The 16,838-nt window shown below is 49.3% G+C and overlaps 1 protein-coding gene across 1 annotated transcript in view; it reads left to right on the forward strand.

Annotated features, from left to right (window-relative positions):
• Nucleotides 1-10,606, forward strand: part of cUnh4orf54 (chromosome Un C4orf54 homolog) — a gene marked incomplete at its 5' end in the record, with an annotated part of 62,245 nt that extends 51,639 nt beyond the window's left edge. Inside the window, one exon of the mRNA XM_084312070.1 lies at nt 10,475-10,606. The remainder of the gene's footprint in view (nt 1-10,474) is intronic.
• Nucleotides 10,607-16,838: the final 6,232 nt, after the last annotated feature.

Here is a 16,838-nt window from a genome sequence, read left to right on the forward strand (position 1 = left end):
TGGAGGGGAGGCCAGAGGAGACTGGTGCTGCTGGAGGGGAGGCCAGAGGAGACTGTAGCTGGTGCTACTGGAGGGGAGGCCAGAGGAGACTGTAACTGGTGCTACTGGAGGGGAGGCCAGAGGAGACTGGTGCTGCTGGAGGGGAGGCCAGAGGAGACTGTAGCTGGTGCTGCTGGAGGGGAGGCCAGAGGAGACTGTAACTGGTGCTGCTGGAGGGGAGGCCAGAGGAGACTGGTGCTGGTGCTACTGGAGGGGAGGCCAGAGGAGACTGTAACTGGTGCTGCTGGAGGGGAGGCCAGAGGAGACTGTAGCTGGTGCTGCTGGAGGGGAGGCCAGAGGAGACTGGTGCTGCTGGAGGGGAGGCCAGAGGAGACTGTAACTGGTGCTGCTGGAGGGGAGGCCAGAGGAGACTGTAGCTGGTGCTACTGGAGGGGAGGCCAGAGGAGACTGTAGCTGGTGCTGCTGGAGGGGAGGCCAGAGGAGACTGGTGCTGCTGGAGGGGAGGCCAGAGGAGACTGGTGCTGCTGGAGGGGAGGTCAGAGGAGACTGGTGCTGCTGGAGGGGAGGCCAGAGGAGACTGTAGCTGGTGCTGCTGGAGGGGAGGCCAGAGGAGACTGTAGCTGGTGCTGCTGGAGGGGAGGCCAGAGGAGACTGTAACTGGTGCTGCTGGAGGGGAGGCCAGAGGAGACTGTAGCTGGTGCTACTGGAGGGGAGGCCAGAGGAGACTGTAGCTGGTGCTACTGGAGGGGAGGCCAGAGGAGACTGTAACTGGTGCTGCTGGAGGGGAGGCCAGAGGAGACTGTAGCTGGTGCTACTGGAGGGGAGGCCAGAGGAGACTGTAGCTGGTGCTACTGGAGGGGAGGCCAGAGGAGACTGGTGCTACTGGAGGGGAGGCCAGAGGAGACTGGTGCTGCTGGAGGGGAGGCCAGAGGAGACTGGTGCTACTGGAGGGGAGGTCAGAGGAGACTGTAGCTGGTGCTGCTGGAGGGGAGGCCAGAGGAGACTGTAGCTGGTGCTGCTGGAGGGGAGGCCAGAGGAGACTGTAACTGGTGCTGCTGGAGGGGAGGCCAGAGGAGACTGTAGCTGGTGCTGCTGGAGGGGAGGCCAGAGGAGACTGTAACTGGTGCTGCTGGAGGGGAGGCCAGAGGAGACTGTAACTGGTGCTGCTGGAGGGGAGGCCAGAGGAGACTGTAACTGGTGCTGCTGGAGGGGAGGCCAGAGGAGACTGTAGCTGGTGCTGCTGGAGGGGAGGCCAGAGGAGACTGTAGCTGGTGCTGCTGGAGGGGAGGCCAGAGGAGACTGTAACTGGTGCTACTGGAGGGGAGGCCAGAGGAGACTGTAACTGGTGCTGCTGGAGGGGAGGCCAGAGGAGACTGTAACTGGTGCTGCTGGAGGGGAGGCCAGAGGAGACTGTAGCTGGTGCTACTGGAGGGGAGGCCAGAGGAGACTGTAACTGGTGCTGCTGGAGGGGAGGCCAGAGGAGACTGGTGCTGCTGGAGGGGAGGCCAGAGGAGACTGTAGCTGGTGCTACTGGAGGGGAGGCCAGAGGAGACTGTAGCTGGTGCTACTGGAGGGGAGGCCAGAGGAGACTGTAACTGGTGCTACTGGAGGGGAGGCCAGAGGAGACTGTAACTGGTGCTACTGGAGGGGAGGCCAGAGGAGACTGTAGCTACTGGAGGGGAGGCCAGAGGAGACTGTAGCTGGTGCTGCTGGAGGGGAGGCCAGAGGAGACTGTAACTGGTGCTGCTGGAGGGGAGGCCAGAGGAGACTGTAGCTACTGGAGGGGAGGCCAGAGGAGACTGTAACTGGTGCTGCTGGAGGGGAGGCCAGAGGAGACTGTAGCTGGTGCTACTGGAGGGGAGGCCAGAGGAGACTGTAACTGGTGCTACTGGAGGGGAGGCCAGAGGAAACTGTAGCTGGTGCTGCTGGAGGGGAGGCCAGAGGAGACTGTAGCTGGTGCTGCTGGAGGGGAGGCCAGAGGAGACTGTAGCTGGTGCTGCTGGAGGGGAGGCCAGAGGAGACTGTAGCTGGTGCTACTGGAGGGGAGGCCAGAGGAGACTGGTGCTACTGGAGGGGAGGCCAGAGGAGACTGTAACTGGTGCTGCTGGAGGGGAGGCCAGAGGAGACTGTAACTGGTGCTGCTGGAGGGGAGGCCAGAGGAGACTGTAACTGGTGCTGCTGGAGGGGAGGCCAGAGGAGACTGTAACTGGTGCTGCTGGAGGGGAGGCCAGAGGAGACTGTAACTGGTGCTGCTGGAGGGGAGGCCAGAGGAGACTGGTGCTACTGGAGGGGAGGCCAGAGGAGACTGTAGCTGGTGCTGCTGGAGGGGAGGCCAGAGGAGACTGTAACTGGTGCTGCTGGAGGGGAGGCCAGAGGAGACTGGTGCTACTGGAGGGGAGGCCAGAGGAGACTGTAACTGGTGCTGCTGGAGGGGAGGCCAGAGGAGACTGTAACTGGTGCTGCTGGAGGGGAGGCCAGAGGAGACTGTAACTGGTGCTGCTGGAGGGGAGGCCAGAGGAGACTGGTGCTACTGGAGGGGAGGCCAGAGGAGACTGTAACTGGTGCTACTGGAGGGGAGGCCAGAGGAGACTGTAACTGGTGCTACTGGAGGGGAGGCCAGAGGAGACTGTAGCTGGTGCTGCTGGAGGGGAGGCCAGAGGAGACTGGTGCTACTGGAGGGGAGGCCAGAGGAGACTGTAGCTGGTGCTGCTGGAGGGGAGGCCAGAGGAGACTGGTGCTGCTGGAGGGGAGGCCAGAGGAGACTGTAACTGGTGCTACTGGAGGGGAGGCCAGAGGAGACTGTAACTGGTGCTACTGGAGGGGAGGCCAGAGGAGACTGTAGCTGGTGCTACTGGAGGGGAGGCCAGAGGAGACTGTAGCTGGTGCTACTGGAGGGGAGGCCAGAGGAGACTGGTGCTGGTGCTACTGGAGGGGAGGCCAGAGGAGACTGTAGCTGGTGCTGCTGGAGGGGAGGCCAGAGGAGACTGTAACTGGTGCTGCTGGAGGGGAGGCCAGAGGACACTGTAACTGGTGCTGCTGGAGGGGAGGCCAGATGAGACTGTAGCTGGTGCTACTGGAGGGGAGGCCAGAGGAGACTGTAACTGGTGCTACTGGAGGGGAGGCCAGAGGAGACTGGTGCTGGTGCTACTGGAGGGGAGGCCAGAGGATACTGTAACTGGTGCTGCTGGAGGGGAGGCCAGAGGAGACTGGTGCTACTGGAGGGGAGGCCAGAGGAGACTGGTGCTACTGGAGGGGAGGCCAGAGGAGACTGTAGCTGGTGCTGCTGGAGGGGAGGCCAGAGGAGACTGTAACTGGTGCTACTGGAGGGGAGGCCAGAGGAGACTGTAACTGGTGCTGCTGGAGGGGAGGCCAGAGGAGACTGTAACTGGTGCTGCTGGAGGGGAGGCCAGAGGATACTGTAACTGGTGCTGCTGGAGGGGAGGCCAGAGGAGACTGTAACTGGTGCTACTGGAGGGGAGGCCAGAGGAGACTGTAACTGGTGCTGCTGGAGGGGAGGCCAGAGGAGACTGTAGCTACTGGAGGGGAGGCCAGAGGAGACTGTAGCTACTGGAGGGGAGGCCAGAGGAGACTGTAGCTGGTGCTGCTGGAGGGGAGGCCAGAGGAGACTGTAACTGGTGCTGCTGGAGGGGAGGCCAGAGGAGACTGTAACTGGTGCTGCTGGAGGGGAGGCCAGAGGAGACTGTAGCTGGTGCTACTGGAGGGGAGGCCAGAGGAGACTGTAGCTGGTGCTACTGGAGGGGAGGCCAGAGGAGACTGTAGCTGGTGCTGCTGGAGGGGAGGCCAGAGGAGACTGTAGCTGGTGCTACTGGAGGGGAGGCCAGAGGAGACTGTAACTGGTGCTACTGGAGGGGAGGCCAGAGGAGACTGGTGCTGCTGGAGGGGAGGCCAGAGGAGACTGTAGCTGGTGCTACTGGAGGGGAGGCCACAGGAGACTGGTGCTACTGGAGGGGAGGCCAGAGGAGACTGGTGCTGGTGCTACTGGAGGGGAGGCCAGAGGAGACTGGTGCTACTGGAGGGGAGGCCAGAGGAGACTGGTGCTACTGGAGGGGAGGCCAGAGGAGATTGGTGCTGGTGCTACTGGAGGGGAGGCCAGAGGAGACTGTAGCTGGTGCTGCTGGAGGGGAGGCCAGAGGAGACTGTAGCTGGTGCTGCTGGAGGGGAGGCCAGAGGAGACTGTAGCTGGTGCTGCTGGAGGGGAGGCCAGAGGAGACTGTAGCTGGTGCTACTGGAGGGGAGGCCAGAGGAGACTGGTGCTACTGGAGGGGAGGCCAGATGAGACTGTAGCTGGTGCTACTGGAGGGGAGGCCAGAGGAGACTGTAGCTGGTGCTGCTGGAGGGGAGGCCAGAGGAGACTGTAGCTGGTGCTGCTGGAGGGGAGGCCAGAGGAGACTGTAACTGGTGCTGCTGGAGGGGAGGCCAGAGGAGACTGTAACTGGTGCTACTGGAGGGGAGGCCAGAGGAGACTGTAACTGGTGCTGCTGGAGGGGAGGCCAGAGGAGACTGGTGCTACTGGAGGGGAGGTCAGAGGAGACTGGTGCTACTGGAGGGGAGGTCAGAGGAGACTGTAGCTGGTGCTGCTGGAGGGGAGGTCAGAGGAGACTGTAGCTGGTGCTGCTGGAGGGGAGGCCAGAGGAGACTGTAGCTGGTGCTACTGGAGGGGAGGCCAGAGGAGACTGGTGCTACTGGAGGGGAGGCCAGAGGAGACTGTAGCTGGTGCTACTGGAGGGGAGGCCAGAGGAGACTGTAACTGGTGCTACTGGAGGGGAGGCCAGAGGAGACTGTAGCTGGTGCTGCTGGAGGGGAGGCCAGAGGAGACTGTAGCTGGTGCTGCTGGAGGGGAGGCCAGAGGAGACTGGTGCTACTGGAGGGGAGGTCAGAGGAGACTGTAGCTGGTGCTACTGGAGGGGAGGCCAGAGGAGACTGTAGCTGGTGCTACTGGAGGGGAGGCCAGAGGAGACTGTAGCTGGTGCTGCTGGAGGGGAGGCCAGAGGAGACTGCAACTGGTGCTACTGGAGGGGAGGCCAGAGGAGACTGTAACTGGTGCTGCTGGAGGGGAGGCCAGAGGAGACTGTAGCTGGTGCTACTGGAGGGGAGGCCAGAGGAGACTGTAGCTGGTGCTGCTGGAGGGGAGGCCAGAGGAGACTGTAACTGGTGCTGCTGGAGGGGAGGCCAGAGTCACCAGAGGGACAGCAGGAGGAGACTGTAACTGGTGCTGCTGGAGGGGAGGCCAGAGGAGACTGTAACTGGTGCTACTGGAGGGGAGGCCAGAGTCACCAGAGGGACAGCAGGAGGAGACTGTAACTGGTGCTACTGGAGGGGAGGCCAGAGTCACCAGAGGGACAGCAGGAGGAGACTGTAACTGTCTCCGGTTACTTGCCTGACAAGTAAAATGTGGAATCCGGACTCTTTTTTCCCCATGCGTATCATTCAATCCAATCCAATGGGGTGCAGTACCATCCGGAGAGACGATAGGGGGCGGTATTTTCCCTGTTCGAGCTCAGACAGATCCCCACTGGTAACGTGAGGCTATATTGATGAAATATGAATGGAAATCGCTAATAAAAAATAACGATTAAACGACGCGATTTCTCGTCGTTGGCACTCAACGGTTGCCATGAACCAATGAGATTTCCCGTCGTTGGCACTGAAAGTGTTAATGTACGTTGTCCCTCTCCAGTGGCATAGTTTCAGTAAAAGCCAAGGTATGGCAATTCGGGAGGGTGGGGGGGGTGAAGGGGGGGTTTCCCCCCCTTGGTGGATTTTTTTGGGTCAAATCAGTTGCGCAATAGTCACGTTTGGTGAGTTGTTTCTATACAATTCACGTATATGACATTTAGGTATGGCACAGGACTACACAAGCATTTTTAGTATAGAAATGTGTCAACAGACTAAAGCAGGGAACCACAATATTTTGCATACAAATTATGCAGAATGAAATATCATAACTGTCTATTATTTTTCTTGCAATTGAGCCAATTTTCCTTAGGTACGGTTTTGAGGTGTGTGTTCAACAGAATGTAACTAAAAACCACTGTTGGTATGGGTTACTGAATGCTGAACTGCACTGTTATAATCACTAAGCCATTGTAAGACCTTACCTGTGTGTGTCCCTGTATCACTTGTCTCTGCTGCCCTTTGATTAAAACACGTCTGTATGTCCATTTTCCTTTTTTTGTGTGGCATATTTGAGTTAGTCACCTATAGTAAAAGTTACCTAGTAAAAGTGAGATAATTGACAATATCAAAACATGCTAGCGATGTACCGAATAGTTCGAAGCTTCATTCATAATGTTGACATTCAAATTCTAAATCAACATAAAAAAATTGTAATTAAAAAAAAATTACATTTTTATTTTTTTATTTGCCAAGGTATGGCGAGTGCCATACCAGAACGATGCCCCTGTCCCTCTCTAACAAATCAATTGAAACTGAAACTGAAACATAGTGCACCGTTAAACTACCACCCAACTACTGAATATTCCAGTTAAACTAGTAATTGAACTACGTGTAGTTAACTGCTTCTGCTGCTACCTGCTATGCTGTTTCTCACCCTCCACCACCACAACCTCCACCTGTTGCTTGGATCTGCTTCTGTGTACTGTATAGAGGATAATTATAGTACTTATAGGTACTGTAGGAGGATATAGTACTTCTCTATGTACTGTAGGAGGATATAGTACTTATATGTACTGTAGGAGGATATAGTACTTCTATGTACTGTCGGGGGCAGGGTATAGTGCTTCTCCCTGTGTGATAGGTCACAGTGCTGTCGGGGGGCGGGGTATAGTGCTTCTCCCTGTGTGATAGGTCACAGTGCTGTCGGGGGCGGGGTATAGTGCTTCTCCCTGTGTGATAGGTCACAGTGCTGTCGGGGGGCGGGGTATAGTGCTTCTCCCTGTGTGATAGGTCACAGTGCTGTCGGGGGGCAGGGTATAGTGCTTCTCCCTGTGTGATAGGTCACAGTGCTGTCGGGGGGCGGGGTATAGTGCTTCTCCCTGTGTGATAGGTCACAGTGCTGTCGGGGGGCGGGGTATAGTGCTTCTCCCTGTGTGATAGGTCACAGTGCTGTCGGGGGGCAGGGTATAGTGCTTCTCCCTGTGTGATAGGTCACAGTGCTGTCGGGGGGCGGGGTATAGTGCTTCTCCCTGTGTGATAGGTCACAGTGCTGTCGGGGGGCAGGGTATAGTGCTTCTCCCTGTGTGATAGGTCACAGTGCTGTCGGGGGGCAGGGTATAGTGCTTCTCCCTGTGTGATAGGTCACAGTGCTGTCGGGGGGCGGGGTATAGTGCTTCTCCCTGTGTGATAGGTCACAGTGCTGTCGGGGGGCGGGGTATAGTACTTCTCCCTGTGTGATATGTCACAGTGCTGTCGGGGGGCAGGGTATAGTGCTTCTCCCTGTGTGATAGGTCACAGTGCTGTTGGGGGGCAGGGTATAGTGCTTCTCCCTGTGTGATAGGTCACAGTGCTGTCGGGGGGCGGGGTATAGTGCTTCTCCCTGTGTGATAGGTCACAGTGCTGTCGGGGGGCGGGGTATAGTTCTTCTCCCTGTGTGATAGGTCACAGTGCTGTCGGGGGGCGGGGTATAGTGCTTCTCCCTGTGTGATAGGTTACAGTGCTGTCGGGGGGCGGGGTATAGTGCTTCTCCCTGTGTGATAGGTCACAGTGCTGTCCTTGAGATATAGTCACAGGATTGGGAACACTATTGGGTTATATTTCACTATATTCAAATCAAATTTAAAGTGACGTGGCTGGGATAAATGTGCCAGTCAGTCAGACAAAACAAATTCCTGGACCAAGGTCGAACCATGAGCTGCTGGAGTCGAAGGCCTTCTGGGAGATAAGAGTGGCAAGCGGCTTCCCCCACCCCCAATCCCTACCCAATCCCCCCTCCCGCGTGTACGCCCGGCGCCACTCCCACGATGGTGACGGCAGCCGACTAGTACGCGCGCTGGAGGGGGGGAGCCTAAGACTGTCTCATCCAGCCCTGTAACAACCCCAACCCACTCCCCCCTCCTTCCGTACATGGCGCTGCCTATGACGGCTGCCAGTCTGTTTGCGGTGGTGAATACGCATATGTCTCAAGGCTCTGTACCATTATTACTATCTAAAATGTAATAATTGTGGAATATTACTGTAATGAGCTGTATGTGTATGATCCAAGTGTCCTACGATCCTCATAGGAGCATAACAGAAAAAAGCATTCCATGTGAAGGTATTCTGTATTTTTGCATGTCAACTAATAAAGAAACTTGAACTTGAACTGTGATGTCGTGTCCTGCTGGTATCTAAAGGTGCTCCCATAGTCGAGCGGACTGTACACGGACTGGACTCTGCGGAGGTCCACTGGACTCTTTGAGCTTTCATAGTCGAGCAGATCTCCGCGGACCAATTTCCTACATGTCTCGCGCCAGTTTACACAATTTTCCCCACGCTGTTCAACTTCTGTCATGTCGTCGTCATCCGATGTCAAAATAAAGAGTATGTTATCTCCGTTTCCAATATTTCGATAATAAAACGGGCAGTTTTATGTAACAAGCGTTTTGTGTGACACCAAGTCAGCGGCGCGGACGTCCGCGCGTCAGAAAATAGGAGCTTCGCACTTGGACTCTGCTTTGGGTCTGCTTTGAGTACCCTTTGGGTCAGCTTTGAGTACCCTTTGGGTCAGCTTTGAGCCCGCGGGAGTCTGCTCCGTGTATGGTCCGCTCGACTATGGGAGGGCCTTAAGCGTTCTCAGAATGTACTGTGGTTATATTGTGTCCCTGTATTGTCTTGAAGAAGGTCTGCAGACCGAAACCAACTCTTGACAAGTTGATACAGATATAATCACTATACTTAAGCTCCCTTGTCTCCTTTTTGCTTTAGTCGATTTAAATAGACCAGCGGTTCTCAAACTAAGGATCGCGACCGAAAGTGGGGTCGTGGGTAGGTGACAGTGGGGTCGCGCATATTATGTATATCACGCATATACATAATATATATATATTTTTTAAATGTTCTGGCAACATATTTGGGCTAAATATGCCTCGTTTTATAAATGTGTATTGATAACATAGTGCTGTAATAAGCTTTTCTAATAAATATGCATGATCCTCTTTGCCATTTACATGCTTCCCCTAGGCCTCCTCATCAATAAATTCACCGGCATTAAATACCACTGCTACGCAGACGACATACAACTACTCCGCTCTTTTAAACCCGACAACTTGCCTGCTCGGCATTGAGAGCTGGATGGGGAGTAACTTCCTCCAGTTAAATGCAAAAAAACGGAGGTGCTGATCGTAGCAGCTGAAAAGACTGCAGCTAGAGTGGCCACTCACTTGGGGTCCCTTAAAGACAACATACGTCCCCACCTGAGAAACCTGGGTGTTGTCTTCGACCAGGCCATGAACCTAGACAAACATGTCAAAACACTCACACCACCTGCTTCTTTCATCTCAGAAACATTGCAAAACTACGCACCATCATATCTCACTCTGAACTAGAACTGTCCGTGCATGCTTTTATTTCCTCTAGGCTTGACTACTGCAACTCACTTTTCACCTGTCTCACCAAATCATCCACAGACAAACTACAAATGGTCCAAAATGCTGCAGCCAGGCTACTCACAAGGTCAAAAAAATCATATCACATCACTCCCATTCTGGTATCCCTACACTGGCTCCCGGTACACTATAGAATTCACTTCAAAGTCCTCACTTTCACTTTCAGAGCACTTCACGGTCAGGCCCCTATCTACATCACTGAACTCATCCATCCCTACACCAACACCCGCTCACTCAGATCTGCCGATCAGCACCTCCTGGTGGTCCCCAGGTCCAGGCTGAAAACAAGGGGTGATCGAGCCTTCGAGGTGACAGCACCAAGGCTCTGGAACGCTCTCCCGCTGGACCTGCGAACTGCCCCCTCTGAAAACTCTTTTAAAAAACAACTAAAAACACATTTGTTCAGACAGGCCTTTGGTCATACATGGGCACTTTTTCTTGTCCTCACTGTTCTATAGTTTTGTTTTAATTAGTGACTCATGATTTTATCCAAATTCTTTTATTCTACTTTTCTATCTGGTTTCACTGTTTTTAACTGCTGTTTGTTGTTGTCATTTATTTCTGATTTTGTTTTATTGTGTTTTTAATATTAAGCTGTAGTGTAAAGCACCCTGTGCATTCGTGCTGTGAAGGGTGCTATATAAATAAAGGTCATTCATTCATTCATTCATCAAGTTCAACAACGTGTGCTTTTATTTTGATATTCCTTAATTCCACGTTGAAATTACGCCATACATTAAGTGTGGGGTCGCCAAAAATAATCATAAATAAAATGGGGATGTGGTATAAAAAAGTTTGAGAACCCCTGCTTTAGGCGATTTAAAGACAAAACTGTACAATTGTTGTTGTATTTTGGTGTCTTGTGGTCATAATAACCTCCAGCCTGGCCTTCTTCTCTTGCATCCCCACAGGGGTGACCTTTGAATGGACAAGCTCTTATGTTTCGGTGTCCTGTCATGGTGTTGCTGGGCAGTCGGTCTGGAGTCGATGGTTCAAGAACGTGTGAAGACAAGGACTCGTCGCTGCTGTCTCCCCTCCCTCCCTCCCTGCAGGACGGCCTGACTGTGATGTCTCCCCTCCCTCCCTCCCTGCAGGACGGCCTGACTGTGATGTCTCCCCTCCCTCCCTCCCTGCAGGACGGCCTGACTGTGATGTCTCCCCTCCCTCCCTCCCTCCCTGCAGGACGGCCTGACTGTGATGTCTCCCCTCCCTCCCTCCCTCCCTGCAGGACGGCCTGACTGTGATGTCTCCCCTCCCTCCCTCCCTCCCTGCAGGACGGCCTGACTGTGATGTCTCCCCTCCCTCCCTCCCTGCAGGACGGCCTGACTGTGATGTCTCCCCTCCCTCCCTCCCTCCCTGCAGGACGGCCTGACTGTGATGTCTCCCCTCCCTCCCTCCCTGCAGGACGGCCTGACTGCGATGTCTTCCCTCCCTCCCTCCCTGCATGAATGAATGTTTTGTACCAGTGTGTGTTTCCTTTATTTTTTTAGGACTTCTTCTTTCTGTGTTTTTAAGTTGTATTCAGGACAACAAAGGACTTCATTCAAATTCAAATTCAAATTTAGCTGCGCTAAAATAATATGACAGGGCTCTATGGAGAAACCATGACACTCCCCTGACTAAAAGTTGTTTCAAACGACAAATCAGCATGGCTGTGAGTGTGAGTCTTTCACCATTTACATATCTAGCTTTGGCATGGATTGATTGTTTAGATCGCTAGCATGGCTAACAAATACAAATATATTGTAGCCTTCCCCGTTGTTCTGACTAGGATTACGTTCCTTTTGCCCCCTTCATGCGCGAGCACACCGAGTCTGACGTGGACAGCGAACAGGTTGATGGAGCAGGAGAAACAAACCCCCAAAATGTAGTTTCATACAGATTCAGATTCAGATATCAACAGTAAGCAATGAAACACTTTAGTTAACCATGGTATTTATTGTAAAATACCCCCAAGCCAGTTACATAAATATCACTATTTGATATTTTGTATTATGTATTATTATTATTTATATTATGTTCAAATTCATGCAGTGCCCATGCCCATGCTATTGTCTAGGTATATGCATGAGTTTCAATCTGTTTATTTGTATTTATTTAGTCTGTTTGCCATTGCCTTAAATTACCATTGCAAATGACATTATTAGCGTTACACTGTTGATATGACACAGTGCCAATACTGGCCATTGGTAGTCACGGTAATAGTCCCCCTTCGTGCATCTGTCGTTATCTATCCTCCCATTGTTTGTCAAATATTGTAAATGTATAACAGAGAGTAGGCTTGTTTTAATAAATTTGTCTCAAACAACAGGTTATAGCAACAGCAATATTGCACACAGAGCATAAGGGAAGAAGGTAAGACTACAATAGTCTGGTAATAGTCTGTAGCCGTCTTACTATGTGATTGATTGGTTGATTGATTGATTGATTGAATTGATTGATTGATATGCAATGTGATCTCCGTGTAGTGATTTGTGCCTTTGTGTTTCTAATAACTCACATTGATGCATACGTAATGTTTTGTACTCAATAATAATAATAATAATAATAATAATAATAATAATCTTTATTTATATAGCACAATAGGTCACAGATAGTGGAACTGCAGGCCAGTCCATGTGTTCTTTCGTGCCATTTTGGGCACCTCGGGTATCCGTTTATGTTCCGGGTCCAGAACGCCCTGTGAATCGCCATTAAATAGTATCAACAAACCTCTTGCATTATTCTGCGTCGATGCCTGCTTTCTGTAGTTTATAGCCGGTTTGTTGTTTCATTACACACAGCGGCTGCCACATAAGGGAAAAAAACGTAAGATTTCACTAAAAACCCATTCATGTAGTCTTGCAGAGAAAAGTGTTGTTTTTTAAATGGAAGTTTGACGAAGAGGATCAAACAGCGTATACTGTGTTTATCAAATGAGTGCCGTTAAAGCGACTCAGGGCTGTGTACTGTACATATAGACTACAAATTAAATGATCGCTTTACTCATATATTTATGTACTGAATATTTATGTTGTTTACTTTAAAATACAAAGGGTTACTATTACTATGCTTATGGTGCTTAGAACACGAGGACTTGTGATAAAAGTGCATGGAAACAAGTCTCTATTTTTCACATTTAGCAGAACAGTTTTTATTTTATTTATTTTTTTGCTATGGTCTGCCAAAAATGTGTATTCTGCTAATCCATCGCAAATGATTTCTACTGAGAACTGAAATGTTGAATGTATGTACTGTAAATAGGTTTTACACTAAGCCTCGATCGGAGCATGGTGGTGGGGTCATGGTGGGGTCAATCTACAGGACCGACGGGAAGACAGAACACTGAGGGTTTGAGCAAGTTGCTATAAAGAGTGCAAAAGAGTGAGATCATTCTGGTTTCTATAATGGGTCAGGGCCCAAAATGGGTCGCAGGCCTTTCTCTGGTGCAGGGTCTACATGACAGCAAGGTAGTAATATGTCTGTCACGTGTTTCAATGAGCCTGGGTCACATGACAAGAGTATTAATATGTTTATGATATATTTCAATGAGCCTGGGTCACATGACAAGAGTATTAATATGTTTATGATATATTTCAACAAGCTTGGGTCACATGACAAGATTATTAATATGTTTATGATATATTTCAATGAGCCTGGGTCACATGACAAGAGTATTAATATGTTTATGATATATTTCAATGCGCCTGGGTCACATGACAAGAGTATTAATATGTTTATGATATATTTCAATGAGCCTGGGTTACATGACAACAGTAGTAATATGTTTCAATGAGCCTGGGTCACATGACAACAGTAGTAATATGTTTCAATGAGTCTGGGTCACATGACAACAGTAGTAATATGTTTCAATGAGCCTGGGTCACATGACAACAGTAGTAATATGTTTCAATGAGTCTGGGTCACATGACAACAGTAGTAATATGTTTCAATGAGTCTGGGTCACATGACAACAGTAGTAATATGTTTCAATGAGTCTGGGTCACATGACAACAGTAGTAATATGTTTGTGATATGTTTCAATGAGCCTGGGTCACATGACAACAGTAGTAATATGTTTCAATGAGTCTGGGTCACATGACGACAGTAGTAATATGTTTATGGCTCCCATCATGATGAGTGAGGGGGGGGGGGGGAGTCTGATTTGGGTCCCTGACTTGAGACGTTTTAAGAAAAGACATTGTCCAATTAAAATGTAAAGGTTTTCTTTACTGTGAAAATCATGGATGCTGTAAAGGACAATGGTACTTTGGAATGCAAATGTTTTGCACAGTGTTTTATGAATTGTGTTAAGTAAATATAAATACTTTTACAGAACTGTGTTTGTCATACTTCCCGTGTGTGTGTGATAATGTAAATAGGTGACATGTCCCTTTAAGGTTGTCTTGTTTTGTAAGTCACGCCCAGCGCTGACAATCTACCAGAATGCTTGCATGATCAAAAGCTGGCTTAGCACTACAGAACCTGGAATGTACGGCTAATTGACGTGCCTTTAATGGCTCCGGGCCTTTAATGGCTCCGGGCCTTTAATGGCTCCGGGCCTCCTGGTCCCAGGCCACTGTAACCGGATCAGGAGACCACAGGGCGGACAGCAGATAAGTCATGTGGCTGATCTGAGGTCTGTGCTGCAGCCCCACTGACCTGCTATGAGACCTGATAACCCAAGCTTGTCTGCAGAACAGGATTTATTCATAAGTCTGTGTGTACATGCAGTCTCTATACAGACCCAGACCACCGTCTGTGCAGAGAATAGAATAGAAGTACTTTATTGATCCTGAGGGAAATCCAGCACTACATACAGTATCACTCACAATAAACATTTAGGTAGTCACAAAACACAAATAAGAATAAAATACAGTCAGGGATATACATTCTAAAACATGTATATATTAAGACAAATATACAGATAAAAATATAGAGTCAAATGTACAGTAATAAGTGCAAAGATATATATATATTTTGAATTTTATGTCGACGTAAAGGTAAAAGTCATAAAGTCCACTCATGTATCAACGTGACGTACGCACAGATATGTGCTTAAGCCGTGCGTACGACCATTTCTAAGCAAAGTGTGGGATCTATCAATTTGAACTTGTGCTTGACTTTGTGCTTACAGTATGTCTACGCACAGCTCTGAGCATGCTTAGCTGACGCCCAGTGGTAGAATATCGTTACTACGGTCTACGGCATATCCGCTCCTCAGTTAATGCATTAGTTTCAACGCAGAAATAAGCTTCCGTGCATTACTTCCAACACTGGCGTGTTCAACTTCTGTATGACCCGTAATTCATTATAGTTCATTGTAAAATAGCGACAGTAGTGTAATTATAACGGGCTCATGCGGGAACAAGAGGTTGCCTTGCTTGTTTGGCACGGGGGGCAGAAGCAGAACACCCACCTCCAAACGCCATTAAATATTGTTTCAAATAAAAAGCGACATACTATTATTTTGTGTCATGTTTCCAAATAAGATTGGCCACAACGGAATGCTTTCTACTTCAATTTGTTGATTAGAATAGATTACCTCGCTCCGTTGAAACTTCACTGAGCTCAGCACACAGACATGATAATAATAATAACAACAACAATAATAATAATAGCTTCATTTTACATAGCGCCTTTCAAGAGACCCATGCAAGGTCGCTTTACATAGATGGGGGGGGGGGGGAAATAACAAAGTAATAAAGATAGTGGACAGACTATGTAAATATGATGATGGGATTCAAGTTCGCGTTTTTATTGATCATAGGCATGCTGTCAGAGTATGATGTCATAATCAAACATTCTAGAACATTTGTCGTCACAGATCATGTCATAATAGAACATAGGCTACATGGCATGGTCCATCGTGATATTGTGTAGACTGTTATTACTGTACCACCCATTGTGACAACAGCCTTGTGAGCTCCCGCACACAAACATGATGGAATTCAAGTTCATGTATTGATCACATAGGCAGGCTACATCATACATGGCAGTGAGATTCATTGTTCTTGTATGCTCTCGTATTATTGTTTATATAGGCTACCCAATACTGACATCAAAATAGATTGTATGCCTCTAGAAATCATATGCAGCAGGTAGAAAATTGACGGAAAATCCGTCGCGATTTGGAATAAAATTTAGGAGAACTTTAATCCCTGGGTATTAATCAAACAAAACGGAAAAAGGCAGTCATATTCCAGCACGGTCTTTATTAGTGTTTGCGCTGCCCAGGCAGCAATGGTTAATAAATATCATATCCGACATCACCGTACGTGTACACGTCTGTCAGCCTGTCTCATAACACGCTTCCCTCGGTTTAGTCCATTTTTCCACATTTCATGGGGGTGTTCCATTACCGTATATGGTTAATCGGGGCGGTTTTGGTATGCAAATACGTGAAAGTGTGCACGAGCCTCAGCGTAGAAGCAAGGTGATATTTATCATGACAGGTGTGCGTAGGACCTGTGTACGCACGTGTGATAAATCCTGTTTTTTTTGTGCGTGCACACATTCTAAATTCTGTGCTTACGTGTGGAAATAGAAGGTTTTCTAAGAAAATTTGATAAATGAGGGCCAAGATATGCCAGAGTTTGTACTGTCATTCTGTGCTCAGTAAACTGTACACACACACACACACGTCTTCCTCTATTCTATTTTTATGATGCCAGAAACCGTTAAGCCTCGCAAGCCAGAAGATATTATTACTGCGTTATTTGATTCAAAAAAGGAACCTAATTGTGAATAATCTTGACTAACCATACATCAGAAAGACTAACCTGTTACATCAGGTAAGCAGATTATATATAATAAGAGGATATTAAAATGGGGGTAAGGTTTTCTGTCCTTTTTTGTCAACAGAGTGGAGGTTGATGGTGTTGGCTTGGGACCGCCTTGTGACCTCGAATAGTCGACTAATCGATCGAAAGGAGCCGTAGTCGACTGCCAACCTCTTAGTCGAACGAATACAAAAAATAAAAATTAAGTATATTATATATTTTTTTGTCATCATTCTTTCCAAAAGCAAAGAGGCCTAGAAGCGTGGCTAACACTACTGGTGCGCATACAGAGGATTTACACACTAGACCAGGGGTTCTCAAACTTTTTTATACCACAACCCCATTTTATTTAGGATTTCTTTTTGGCGACCCCACACTTAAATGTATCACATAATTTCATGGAATTAAGGAATATCAAAATAAAAGCACACATTGTTGAACTTGATCATGCATATTTATTAGAACATTTTATTACAGCACATTTATAAAACGAGGCATATTTAGCCAAAATATG

This window comes from Notolepis coatsorum (genome assembly GCF_963971535.1).
Source record: "Notolepis coatsorum genome assembly, chromosome: 4".
NCBI classification, from domain to species: Eukaryota; Metazoa; Chordata; class Actinopteri; order Aulopiformes; family Paralepididae; genus Notolepis; species Notolepis coatsorum.